Below are 12,145 nucleotides of genomic sequence, written 5' to 3'. Positions count from 1 at the left end.
GGCGGGGAGTTCCCCTGCATGCCATCCCCCCTTACTTGCTGCAGGCAGCCCTCCCCGCGCCCACCTGCCCCAGCTCCGTCCGCCTAAATGCCGGTGGCGGACCGGGGCAGCCGAAGATCCGGCCGTCGTGGTTGCTGCCAAAGAAAATGGTGCCCCCCAAATCCTAGTGCCCTAGGTGACTGCCTAGGTCACCTAATAGGTTGCACTGGCCCTGGCAACAACCAATCTGGAGTCTCCGTTGACTTCACTGAACCTTTGAGCTTAGTAAGGCCTTCAAGGGTTGGCTCAATGGGCAGAGCAACAGGAAGGGAGCCAACGTTGTCTGCTCTGCAAATCGACCCTCCATGGCTGCCCTCGGGGGACAAGGGGGGAGGGTAGAGGGTGGAGCACAGCTGTCTTTAACCCCCATCGATTCACCCCTTCCCTCAAGCTGCAGAATCCCTCTGCACCAAGCCCAGCCACTAGGGCTTGGTGCATGATTTTGCCAAGGTCTTTAATCCCTGGATAACTGGGCACTTAGAATCATAGAATCATAGAATCTCAGGGTTGGAAGGGACCTCAGGAGGTCATCTAGTCCAACCCCCTGCTCAAAGCAGGACCAAACCCAACTAAATCATTGGTTTTTATTAACCCAGCAGACAGCAAAACCTGAGAAGGGGGAGATGAAACCTGAGAACCCCCAGTACCTGCTGGCCTCATGCTAGGCCGCAGCCTGGGGCTTTCCAGGCTGGAGCTCCCCAGCTCCTCTGCCTTTACCCAGTTTGCCAAGCTGCCCCTCAAACCATCTTCTCTCCCCTCCTGCTGGATGTGCACAGAAGAGGGGGAGCTGCAGGAAGGGCGTTCTTGGCATTCACGTCCTTCCCCAGGTTTGAGATAACTCAGGCCTTCAGGGCAGGCGTCAGGCCCAGCTATTTGCTTAGCCCTTGGGGGCGCAGGGGGCAAGGTGGTTTGTTCGGGGGAAGATGGAGCATATACAGCACCTGGCAGGGAATGGTGGCTGGGTGGGCCTGGTTGTGTTGTCGGAGTCGTTGTTTGGGACTGACGCTGTTGCACAGGATTTGTCAAAGCGCTTAGGGCCCAGGATGGGGGATTTCTGCTCACACGAAAGGACCAGAAACTTCACTGATGTAAACCGGTGTAGCTCCATGGATGGTGATTTACGCCAGCTGAGAGTCTGGCCCCAAGTGGCTTGGCAGGACATGGCTCTTTGTCAGCTTTGAACTTCTGGGTTCTCTCAAACCAGTCCTTTTATTGCCACTCTGGGGAGGTGGCGAACGGCATCTGCAGTCCCTAGTCTCCTTATGCCCGGGAGGCACTTTCCACTCCTAAAGAGAACTCCTCTGAGCTGTTAGATCCTGCTGTGTCTTTGTTCGCCTTGTCTGTGAGCCCTTTGGGACTGGGGAGGTGGTGTCACGCGCTCGGGGGTAAATTGTGGCTGTCCCCTGAGTGGATGTGCCTGGATGGATGGATACTCCTCCCCATCCCAACACCGTTGTAAAAGAAGCAGCCAGAATTCAGACTCACTGCACCCCGAGCCAGCCGCTACACCAGGGAGTCATCCTTGTCCACAAGGGGTGTGGCCAGACAACAGGGGGCGTGGCCAAGGCACTGAACCACATAGCCCACCTGCTGGCTTGCAAAGACAGGCATGGACAAGAGCACACACTGTTGATTACCTTAAGCAATGCAACTACTGCCTCCTGGGGCATTCTGCTTGTATCTCCCTCCTTGCAGGGGCATTTCACGCCCTCCCCCACCTCCCAGCTGTGTAGAGCCGGGCAAATGCGCAATCTAGCCCTTTGTTTGGAAAGCACAGAGTAAATTCCCAGTACGGAATGAATTGATGATGTTAATTAGTAATAAATAGATGATAAAAAATAAAACCTACATCCCTGGAGGCACAATCTAGAGTAAATAAAGCTCCAAGGACCAGCTGAGCTTGCCTGTGAAAAGCCTCTTACTGCTCAGCAAAGCAGCTGGCAGGATTCAGCCGGTTGCTGTTCTCTGTGAAATCAGCAATTTTTCCTGCAGACAGCGGTTTTGATCAGCAAATAACCATGCCAGCATCATATGGAGATTTTCTACTTCTGGAGAGAGAGAGACTTTCTTTTTCCCCTCCCTTCTCATAAAGCTTTTGCATCTGCTCAGACTGGAGCCCTAACACGGGCAAACACCGTGGGGTCTATCATCCCAGCCGGCTTCCTGCTAGAAGGCACCACCTTTTGGAGCAGGCTTTAATGAACCAGTGAATCTGGTTTTTTCCAGCTGGATTCACCTGCTGGAGCAAGAAAGCTGGAAGACTCTGAGAGACAGGTGATTCCGAGCCAGCCTTTGTCTGGATGGAAGTAACAAGCCGGCCTGATGTGATTCGAGAGATTCCCAAATTAACCCATATCGTAGTTACTCCGTTCATGCACTTGGAGCACAGGTTAAGGTGGCTTTGAAGCATTATTTTTCTCCCTGGGTTATGGCTCCATGCAGGAGCCTGTCTGGCCCCACGTGTAAATCAGAGAAGCCGCTGGGCTGCTCTGACTGACGCTCTGCTTCTAACCCTAGTGTGGTATGTTCAGCCACACCTCTGATCTGCCCCAGAGTTGGGAACAGGGGCACCCTCCAGATTCTCGGGGGGAGGGGGGGGCAGTTCCCTCTGGGGATATATCTACAGAGTCAAGCCAAAGATCCACCCCCATTCAATGGCTCACTGGGCTGACACAGTTAAGGCACATCAGTTTTATACGGTGCACAAGGGAGCGATGGTGCACAACTGTGCACAAAGGAGTGATGTGGTCAGCATCACGTCTGCCCGTCCTTGACTGCCTGAACCCAGTACCCATTCTGCAGCTGGGGGAACCAGAGCCAGCCTTTTTAGTGTGAGATTGTGCCAGACTCAAATCCACACCCTTTAGGATTGTGAGCAAGCACCTCAACGACTCAGCCACCAAGAGGCAGTGTAGCTGCGCTGTAATGTACACCCAGGTGTGGGAGACCTGGCCTTGTGGACTGGGTGTTTCCAAGCCTATACACTGCACTGCAAAGCTGGGTTTACAATTGCTGGATCTGCATCTCACAGCCATGCTAGCTCATCTGTACTGCACCACACAGACCTTCTGACTCAGGTCTGCAGTTCAACATGGATCCGCACACTGCAAAATGACAGGGCTTGGACCGGAGTCACAGCAGGAGTCAGGGTGTGACCCACCCACCTCACAGGCAGAGGATCCGGATCCTGAGAGCTCGCTGACCCGCGTCAGACTGATTTGTGTGTGGATGAAAAGGGGGCTTGGGCCCAAAGCTGAGTCAGAGCCCGGGCTTAATATGAAATGTAGCCACGCGCTTTACGAGCCCTTGCACTGCCAGAATGACAGAAAGGGGCCTACAGGAAACTGCAAATCAGGCCCAATATCTTTATATGGCAAAGGGGAGACTGGATAGGACCAGAGCGTCGCTAATAGGATAGGACCAGTTCCCAAGCTGGCTAACATGTATGTTCGCATCTGCAGCACATGCTAGCTGGGGCCCCACCCTGCTCCGTTGCAAAGGACCAAGCAGTGCTGCTTGTAGGAGGCAGGTGTCTGCTCTGGGCTATCCTGCACCAGCAGGACAGTGCTGCTCCATTTGCCCCACACCCAGCCTGGCTCCTACCAGTCGGGGCAGCGATTGACTTGAGGAGCCGCCATTAACGGTGAAGAACCGGCGGCTTTTTTGGCGACAACCAGCAGAGCTGGAGCCCTATTTAGAGCTCATTCCCCGTTCCCAAACACCCTAAGGGCTCCTGTAAAACCAGGGATGGATTTCCCCAGGCTACGCCTCAGAGCATTTGCTGGCCAATATCGCAGCCTTAGGAAAGCAAAGCAGATGCCAATGCCTGTGAGATGGGAAAGGTTAAATTAGGCCCTGACCACATCAGCCACTGCATCCTGCTACAGGAAGATAGTCACGCACTCCACCTTCTCTGCCTGAGCTAGACCTTGTATCTGATGGGGACTGTTTATAGCACACTACGGTTGTGTTATCTTACATCTCTTTCTTGCCCTTAACCTAGGTAACTAATCATTTAGCGACTCAAAAAAACAGCACGGGGATGGAAGCCAGTTACGTTCTATGCGAACATCTGTAAATAAGTAGGGTTTTCTTTTTCAGAGGCAGAAGATAAAGAATATAGGGCAGGATTCCCCGGTATGCTGCAGCTACTCTGCACCGCTCTAGTGATGCAATGCATCCCCGGTTTAACGGGCTGGTTTTTCAGCCAGGTTTTTCAGCTGCTTTGTGTTGTCCTACTCGTGCAAAAGAACTGGAGAGGACCAGTGCATCTGGTCCATAAAATGCAACCACGCCGACAACTCTGCAAACAACAAAAGAGACTCGGGAGTGTTTAATGTGGCGGGGGTCTGATTTGCCACAGCACAATTTCACAAGAATGAGGTAGACAGGTGAGCGGAGACGTCTGCTTTTTAGCTAAACTCTGTTCTATTTAGGGTGACCAGACAGCAAGTGTGAAAAATCAGGTCAGAGGGTTGGGGATAATAGGAGCCTATATATGAAAAAGACCCAAAAATCAGGACTGTCCCTATAAAATCAGGACATCTGGTCACCCTAGTTTTATTGTTACCTTGTGATCCCAAGCAACCTCCCTTTGTCTCTTTCATCCACATGTTTTGTCCCGGCTGGCACCTGGACTGTAAGCTCTGAGGGGCGAGGACTGTCTCCTTTGTCATTGGCCTGTACAATGTCTAGTGCAAGGGGGCCCAATCCTTGACCAGGGTTCCAAAGCACAATTGGGACAGGAATAATATAATTGAATCCTAGGGTCTGGTTGCACAATGCACTGGTGAGTGTGTGTTACAGGTCCCCTCTGGGCCAATCCATGAGGATATATGTTGGTGCAGCCCCCAGAGACAAAGTTTGGCTCTTTAGCTCAAACCGCTTACACTTTTAGCCCCATTTCGGTCCCCAGGGTGTCGGTCCAGAGGGAGGCTGTCCCAGTTGCTTTGTGCTGCTCTGGAAGCTCCAAGCAGCTGGAGTGGATTCGTGAATCTAGCACACAGAAATCAGAGCTGGAGAAGACCTATTTGGTTGACCTTCCTGTCCACCTTCATGGTTCTGTTGGAGGCTGAGCTTGCTCACATTGAAGTCAATGTCAAAAACTTCAGTGACCTGAATTCAGTGGGAGCAGTAGAGTGTTTGTTCCTGTACAGCAGTGGTTTTCAACCTTTTTTCATTTGTAGCGCTTAAAAATTTTTGAAGGGAGGTGCACATCCCTTGGGAAATCTTAGACAATCTGCAGACCTCCAGGGGTCTGCAGACCACAGATTGAAAACCACTGTTCTATGGTAATGACAACCTTACACGGACCTCAGACACATAGTATGTGTCTCCAGTTTCCATAGAATATTAGAATATCAGGGTTGGAAGGGACCTCAGGAGATCATCTAGTCCAATCCCCTGCTCAAAGCAGGACCAACACCAACTAAATCATCCCAGCCAGAGTTTTGTCAAGCCGGGCCTTAAAAACCTCTAAGGAAGGAGATTGCACCCCTCCCTAGGTAACCCATTCCAGTGCTTCACCACTCTCCTAAGAAAATAGTGTTTCCTAATATCCAGCCTAGACCTCCCCCACTGCAACTTGAGATCATTGCTCCTTGTTCTGTCATCTGCCACCACTGAGAACAGTCGAGCTGCATCCTCTTTGGAACCTCCCCTTCAGGTAGTTGAAGGCTGCTATAAAATCCCCCCTCGCTCTTCTCTTCTGCAGACTAAGTAACCCCAGTTCCCTCAGCCGCTGCTCATAAGTCATGTGCCCCAGCCCCCTGATCATTTTCGTTGCCCTCTGCTGGACTCTCCAATTTGTCCACATCCCTTCTGTAGAGGGGGACCAAAACTGGATGTAATACTCCAGGTGTGGCCTCACCAGTGCTGAGTAGAGGGGAATAATCACTTCCCTCGATCTGCTGGCAGTGCTCCTACTAATACAGCCCAATATGCCATTGGCCTTCTTGGCAACAAGAGCACACTGCTGACTCAGTTTCCAGTCTCATTTTAAAGAGATCCAGGGGCAGCTCTAGGCATTTTGCCACCCCAAGCACGGCAGGCAGGCTGCCTTCAGCGGCATGCCTGTGGAGGGTCCGCTGGTCCCATGGCTTTGGCGGACTTCCCGCCTGAGATCTGCTGAAGCCACGGGACCAGCGGACCCTCTGCAGGCATGCCGCCGAAGGCAGCCTGCCTGCCACCCTTGCAGCGACCGGCAGAGCGCCTCCAGTGGCTTGCCGCCTCAAGCACGCGCTTGGCATGCTGGTGCCTGGAGCCGCCCCTGAAGACATCATATGATTCACATGATTTAGCCACTTCCTTTCAACTTCCCACTTGATGTTCTTGTACCAAAACACCAGCCTTACTGAAAATCACGTGCTGACAAACAAGAAGGTGCAAAAGTCAATGCAGACAGTCTCACAAGCAACGGTCACTGGGGTGAATGGGTGTTACAGGAGCATGCCACGAAGGGTGGGCAGATCAGCATGTTCCTGGTTGAGTGGTGGAGCAGCCCAAGACTGACCCATTATAAATAGATCTGTTTTTTCCACAAAACTTTTTTGGGGCAAAAAATGCAGCTTTCTCAACACCGAAACATATTGTGAATTGGTGTCAGTTTTGCCAAATCGTTTCAGTCCAAACAAAAACTAACAAAATTTTCAGAAAGTCAAAACATTTTGATTTTTCTGTTTGAAACAAGATTTCTTTTTAAAAAATCCTTTCGTTTTATTTTTAAACGATCAAAAATGTTTTAAATGCTCAAAACTGATACAAAATTTGAACTGTTTTGTTTGACCCAAAACTTTTTTTTTAATTTTTGATTTACCAAAAATTTCCTTTTTATTTTTTGAAATTGCCAGTGAGCTGAAAAATCCATTGTTTGCTTAGCTCTCCTTGTGAGAAGGAGATTAGGTTTCTTTAGTGTGGAAGTCATTGCCTGGATTTGAAGTCCAAGGCCAGCTCCGTATTATAATAATGGACATCCAGAAATGCAACGGGATGAACCCCATAGTCCTGATTCAGTTGAATCAATGGGAGCTTTGCCTGAATAAAAATTGAGTAAGAACAAGAGTGGGGTTTTCAAAAGGGTCTAAGCAGAGTTAGGTTCTAGTTCTCATTGATGGCTAGTGAAAGTTGGGTACCAAAGTCCCTTGCACTTTGGAAACTCTCACCCTTAAAGATTTGGTCCCCAGATGGTTTGCGGGCTTTAACTAGGTATAAAAGTTCTTTGTTTTCATTCTTGTCCTCATCAAGCTTGCTGTGCGATACATGTATCTACAATGAAGGTTGGATCGGTGCGGCTTCATTGACCTTTATTTACCCTGCCTCCCCCCCATCCCCCCCCGATGTTTTTCTAAAAGAACGGCTCTAGGAAATATTAGGGAAGTTTTGCGGCGTGTGTTATACTGGAAGCCAGACCAGCTGATCAGAATGATCCCTCTTAGCCATGGAATCTAGAATCGATGTGATCTGGCCCTGAGTATTTAGCCACCACATTAGCCATATCCATGTAGACACCATTTTACATCAGCGCAGCAAGATCAGTGCATGCAGCTCACCTCAGGGTAAGGTAAACTGGTGTCAATCATGTCTACACCTATGGAGCTTTGCGCTGGTGCCTGAATGCCCAGCAGCAATGAGGCTTAAATGTCTGTCAGCTGGAAGAGGTATTTGAGGCTAACTTAAATAGTCTTTTGTGTCTCTAAAAGTAAAGAGGCTTTGCTGTGAGCAGAATTACACTGTGTTGAGCTTCACAAGATGTGCCTGTCCTTCTGACCTCACTCTACCGACATGTGCTGTAAAATGGGTCTCAAAAGCTGCAGGGTGGATGATACTTTTTGCAGCAAGAATGGCACAGATATTTCATTTCAGTTGGGCTGGGAATGAGGTGGGATTCAAGGGTGAAAATCTGCACCGGTCAATGCACCAAGAGGTATATGGTCTTGCAGAGGACCGCCATCCTTTTGGGTGTGTCTACGCGGCGATTAAAAAACCCGCGGGAGCAAGTCTCAGAGCTCGGCTCAGCTGACTTGGACTCGTGGGGTGCAGGCGGCAGGGCTATAAAATAACAGTGTAGCTGTTAGGGCTAGGCTGGAGCCTGGGCTTTGAGCCCCAGGAACCTGAGTCAGCTACCCCAGCCAGCTGCCATGGGTCTCTTATTGCAGAGTAGACATACCCTTTGTTACTCTGTGAAGCACATGGCATATTTTGGGGGTGCTGTACAAATAATCAGTGTGTCTGTAGCCTTTGTGTTTTTTCTGACATACAGTATGAGCCTGATCCTTGGGGGGTATTAAAATCTGCGTTAAAATTGTAGGTTGTCACTTTAAATTTCAGGGGGTTTTGGCTGGGGGCGGGGGTCTAAGAGGAAGTGTGTTATCTGCGTCCCACCTAGTAGCACCAGTCAGCCAGCAGAGAGACAGCCTAGTGTAAGGCCGGGTGAGTTGCGCCTCTCTGTTTTGGGGAGTAACCTGCTTTTTCTCGCTGTTTGGGGGGTTTTGTGTGTTCTGAATTATAAAAAAATAAAGTCACGCTACATTGCAACCTTCCAGGAAGAATGTTTACGTTTCTATCTTACAGCTCTGTGTGTATGCCATGAACGTAACAATCCCAAGCAGTGCTGATTGCCCTCAACTCCCATGGACCCAAGTGGGTAGAGCGGGTTGAAATATCTGTTATTTTCCCTGTGAGCAATTTCAAATGAAATGTTTTGGCTCAAAACTCTCTGATGCCAAATTTTGATTCTGTTGCAAAAAGCTTCCAAACTAAATGAAACTTTTCATTTCAGATTGCAATTTGTGATTCATTTTTGGTTCCAAACACCAAAAGCAGTTTGATTTCCAAAAATGTATTTTTTACTGTTTTTTCACTTATTTACTTTCTGGAATGGGGTGGGGTATGGGGGAAATAAGCCAAAAAGGGAAAGAAAGTAGGGAAAGACATTTATTTGATATTATGGTGGTGGCAGAGTAACATTTGCAGTTAATTAACTAACTGATAACTCAAGCGGTTAACGCAAAACAAATTAGCTAGATTTAAAAAGTGTTGCAATTAATTAATTGGCTGATTGGATATTAATCAATCAACCAATCAATTATATTAACACCAATCAATTAATTAACAGTTTAATGAATTGCTTAGTCGCTTAATTAATTGTGACTATTTTTAATCTAGTTCATTTGTTTTGCGTTAACCGCTTGAGTTATCAGTTAAGTAATTAACTGCAATTAATTGATTAACTGCACTGTTAAACAATAATGGAATACCAATTTAAATTTATTATAAATATTTTTGGATGTTTTTCTACATTTTCAAATATATTGATTTCAATTACAACCCAGAATACAAAGTTCACAGTGCTCACTTTATATTACAACAGTGCAATGTGAACACCGGTTCTCACTTTCAGGTGACATTATAAACAAGAAGAAGGCAGCATTATCTCCTGCAAATGTAAACAAACTTGTTTGTCTTAGCAATTGGCCGAAGAAGAAGTAGGACTGAGTGGACTTGTAGGCTCTAAGTTTTACATTCTTTTGTTTTTTGAGTGCAGTTGTGTAAAAAAATCTACATTTGTAAGTTGCACTTTCATGATAAACAGATTGAACTACAGTACTTGTATGAGGTGAATTGAAAAATACTATTTCTTCTGTTTATCTTTTTTACAGTGCAAATATTTGTAATACAAAATAATAATATAAAGTGAGCACTGTACACTTTGTATTCTGTATTGTAATTGAAATCAATATGTTTGAAAATGTAGAAGAACATCCAAAAATATTTATAATACATTTCAGCTGGTATTCTCTTATTAACAGTGTAATTAAAACTGCAATTAATCGTTATTTTTTTAATCTCATGATTAAAGTATGGGAAAGTGGGTCTCCCCTGCTATTTCTCTCATTTAAAAAAAATCCAGCTTTTTCAAGTGGGAAAAGGTAAATAAGAGGGCTGTCAATTAATCGCAGTTAACTCATGCCATTAGCTCAAAACAAATTAATTCAATTCAAAATATTAATTGCAATTAATTGCAGTTTTAATTGCACTGTTAATAATAGAATATCAATTTAAATGTATTATAAATATTTTGGCTGTTTTTCTACAGCCCTAATAAATAAATCAGAATATTCCCTCCACACATACTTTATCTCATCTTTTTACCTCCTTCCTCTCTTTCAGAGGAAAATAAAGGGGGAGTGGGGGGGGGGTAAAAAAATTGAGAGGGGAGCATTTTCCAGCTGTTTTGATACAAAACTTCTCAAACCTCTCGTCAAATGTTTTTTTTTCCCCAAATTAAAAAACTCAATTTTGTCAAAAACAATTTTTTGTTAAAAAAAAATGTCAGCTCTATTGGTTGACCAAAACACTTATTTTTGTCGGGAAAAAAAAAAAAAGCAAAGACATTCTGACCATCTTTGGAGGCTCAGCACCTCACAGGAGGCCTGGCAGACTCTCTCTTATCTATCTATCTGAGGGTTTTGCACAACAGCTTTCTGCATGTAGGACTGGCATATCCGCAAATCAAGGGTATAAATAGAGTGTTTCCAGAATGTATGAATCAGGTCAGAAAGGGGCTAATGTATATTGTAAATGCCTGCAGCTCTGGTCTTCTTACGTCTCTTAAAAAAATAGGGCGGGATGATGAGCGGGGGAAATTATTCGCCATTATTTCACAAGTTCCAATTCCCATCTAGGCAGAGCCACATTTGTTGACTTTTTCTGTGTAGTTTTGCGAGAACCATTTCTAAATGTGAAACCTTCGTACGCCATCAGACGAACCAGGCGCCGCCATCTCTGTTTATCCTGGGGCGCTCTTTGCAGGTCCTCTGTGTTGTTAAGACCCATAAACTTTCCGTCTCCGAGTAGTGTTCAGTGCAGCCATTTCTGTTTGGGGAGGAACTTATATTTGTGCAAATGCACCTGGTTGTCTGCAATTCCACTTACTCTTGTCTGGATATCCTCCATGTTGAGTGGAAGGATGGTCTAGTGGTTAGGGCACTAAGCAAGGACATGGAGACCTGGGTTTAATTCTGTCCTTTGCCACAGACTTTGTGTGTGATGTTGGACGAGTCACTTAGTCTTTCTCTGTCTCAGTTCCCCATCTGTACAACGGGGATAATAACATTTGCTGTACCTCACAAAGGTGTGTTGAGGAGAAATACATTAAAAGATAGTGAGGTGCTCAGATGCCACAGGGGTGGAGACCATAGCTAGATACACACTTAGAATGAGGCTGATGGTAGCTAGACAATGCAGAAGGAAAGTGAATGGTTTTAAGTAGGGTGACGAGATAGCAACTGTGAAAAAAACAGGACAGGGGGTGAGGGGTAATAGGCGCCTATATAAGAAAAAGTCCCCAAAAATGGGACTGTCCCTTTAAAAACCAGACATCTGGTCACCCTAGTTTTAAGCCAAGCAGCTTGTCTATGATCCAATCAAGGATCAGCAGCAATGCCTCAGTGGCTTACTGGACCAGTGACATGACTTGAAGAGCAAATTCTGAATATCAAATACTCAAATGACCACATGTGGCAAGAAGCTCAACACACAGGCTGAAATATAGTTGCACAAAGTGTTCAAGAACTTCAGATAATGAGCAAATTCATTAGAGTCCAGATCTGTTCATGGACAATTCACAAGTGGAAAGAATGGGGCAAGTTCAGTAAATAGATCACAATTGCTCCTAATAATCACCTAGCTCTGCTAAGCAGGGTCAGGCCCTGTCAATACTTGGATGAGAGGCTGCCAAGGAAAGCCCAAGCTGCTGAAGGAAGTGGAGTAGGTGTCTGAGTAAGTGAGGCTTTCTCTTCTGAGTCAGTGGTGTTAGGGGGCTTTGTACTGCCACATAGATCATCCAAAACCTCAGGTCCTGACTACCTGAGTGCATTGAAAAATTCCAAGTCACGTTTTGCAAGAGCAGGGCATCTTGCCAAAGCGGGGAAGCTGGAAGCTCTGCCCCATCAGGCAAATTCTGTCTTTTACATTTGGTGTACTTGAAACTCCCCTTCTTGTTGGAAGCCTGTATGCTGTGGCCTCCCAGTTGCCACCAGATTCCACCCCAGAGATGGCTGCATATCAGTGGTGTAGTGATTTCTATATATACACAGCTAGACTGTGC

General features: G+C 46.6%; 1 protein-coding gene across 7 annotated transcripts in view; it reads left to right on the top strand.

Annotated features, from left to right (window-relative positions):
* BLK (BLK proto-oncogene, Src family tyrosine kinase) overlaps nucleotides 1–12,145 on the top strand; it is a 150,482-nt gene that overhangs the window by 94,114 nt on the left and 44,223 nt on the right. Inside the window, exons 1-2 of one of the 7 annotated variants that reach the window (XM_039531166.1) lie at nucleotides 8,437–8,466; nucleotides 8,608–8,676. The exons of 3 other annotated variants lie outside the window; for them this stretch is intronic. The gene's annotated coding sequence lies outside the window, so the exon portion shown is untranslated. Of the gene's footprint in view, nucleotides 1–8,431; nucleotides 8,467–8,607; nucleotides 8,677–10,535; nucleotides 10,555–12,145 lie in introns of those variants that run through there. 3 more of the 7 variants (XM_039531165.1, XM_039531168.1, XM_039531167.1) reach the window with 3 other exon arrangements.

This window comes from Mauremys reevesii, linkage group 3 (assembly GCF_016161935.1).
Source record: "Mauremys reevesii isolate NIE-2019 linkage group 3, ASM1616193v1, whole genome shotgun sequence".
Lineage (NCBI taxonomy): Eukaryota > Metazoa > Chordata > Testudines > Geoemydidae > Mauremys > Mauremys reevesii.
This window is presented reverse-complemented; position numbering and strand designations above follow the sequence as displayed.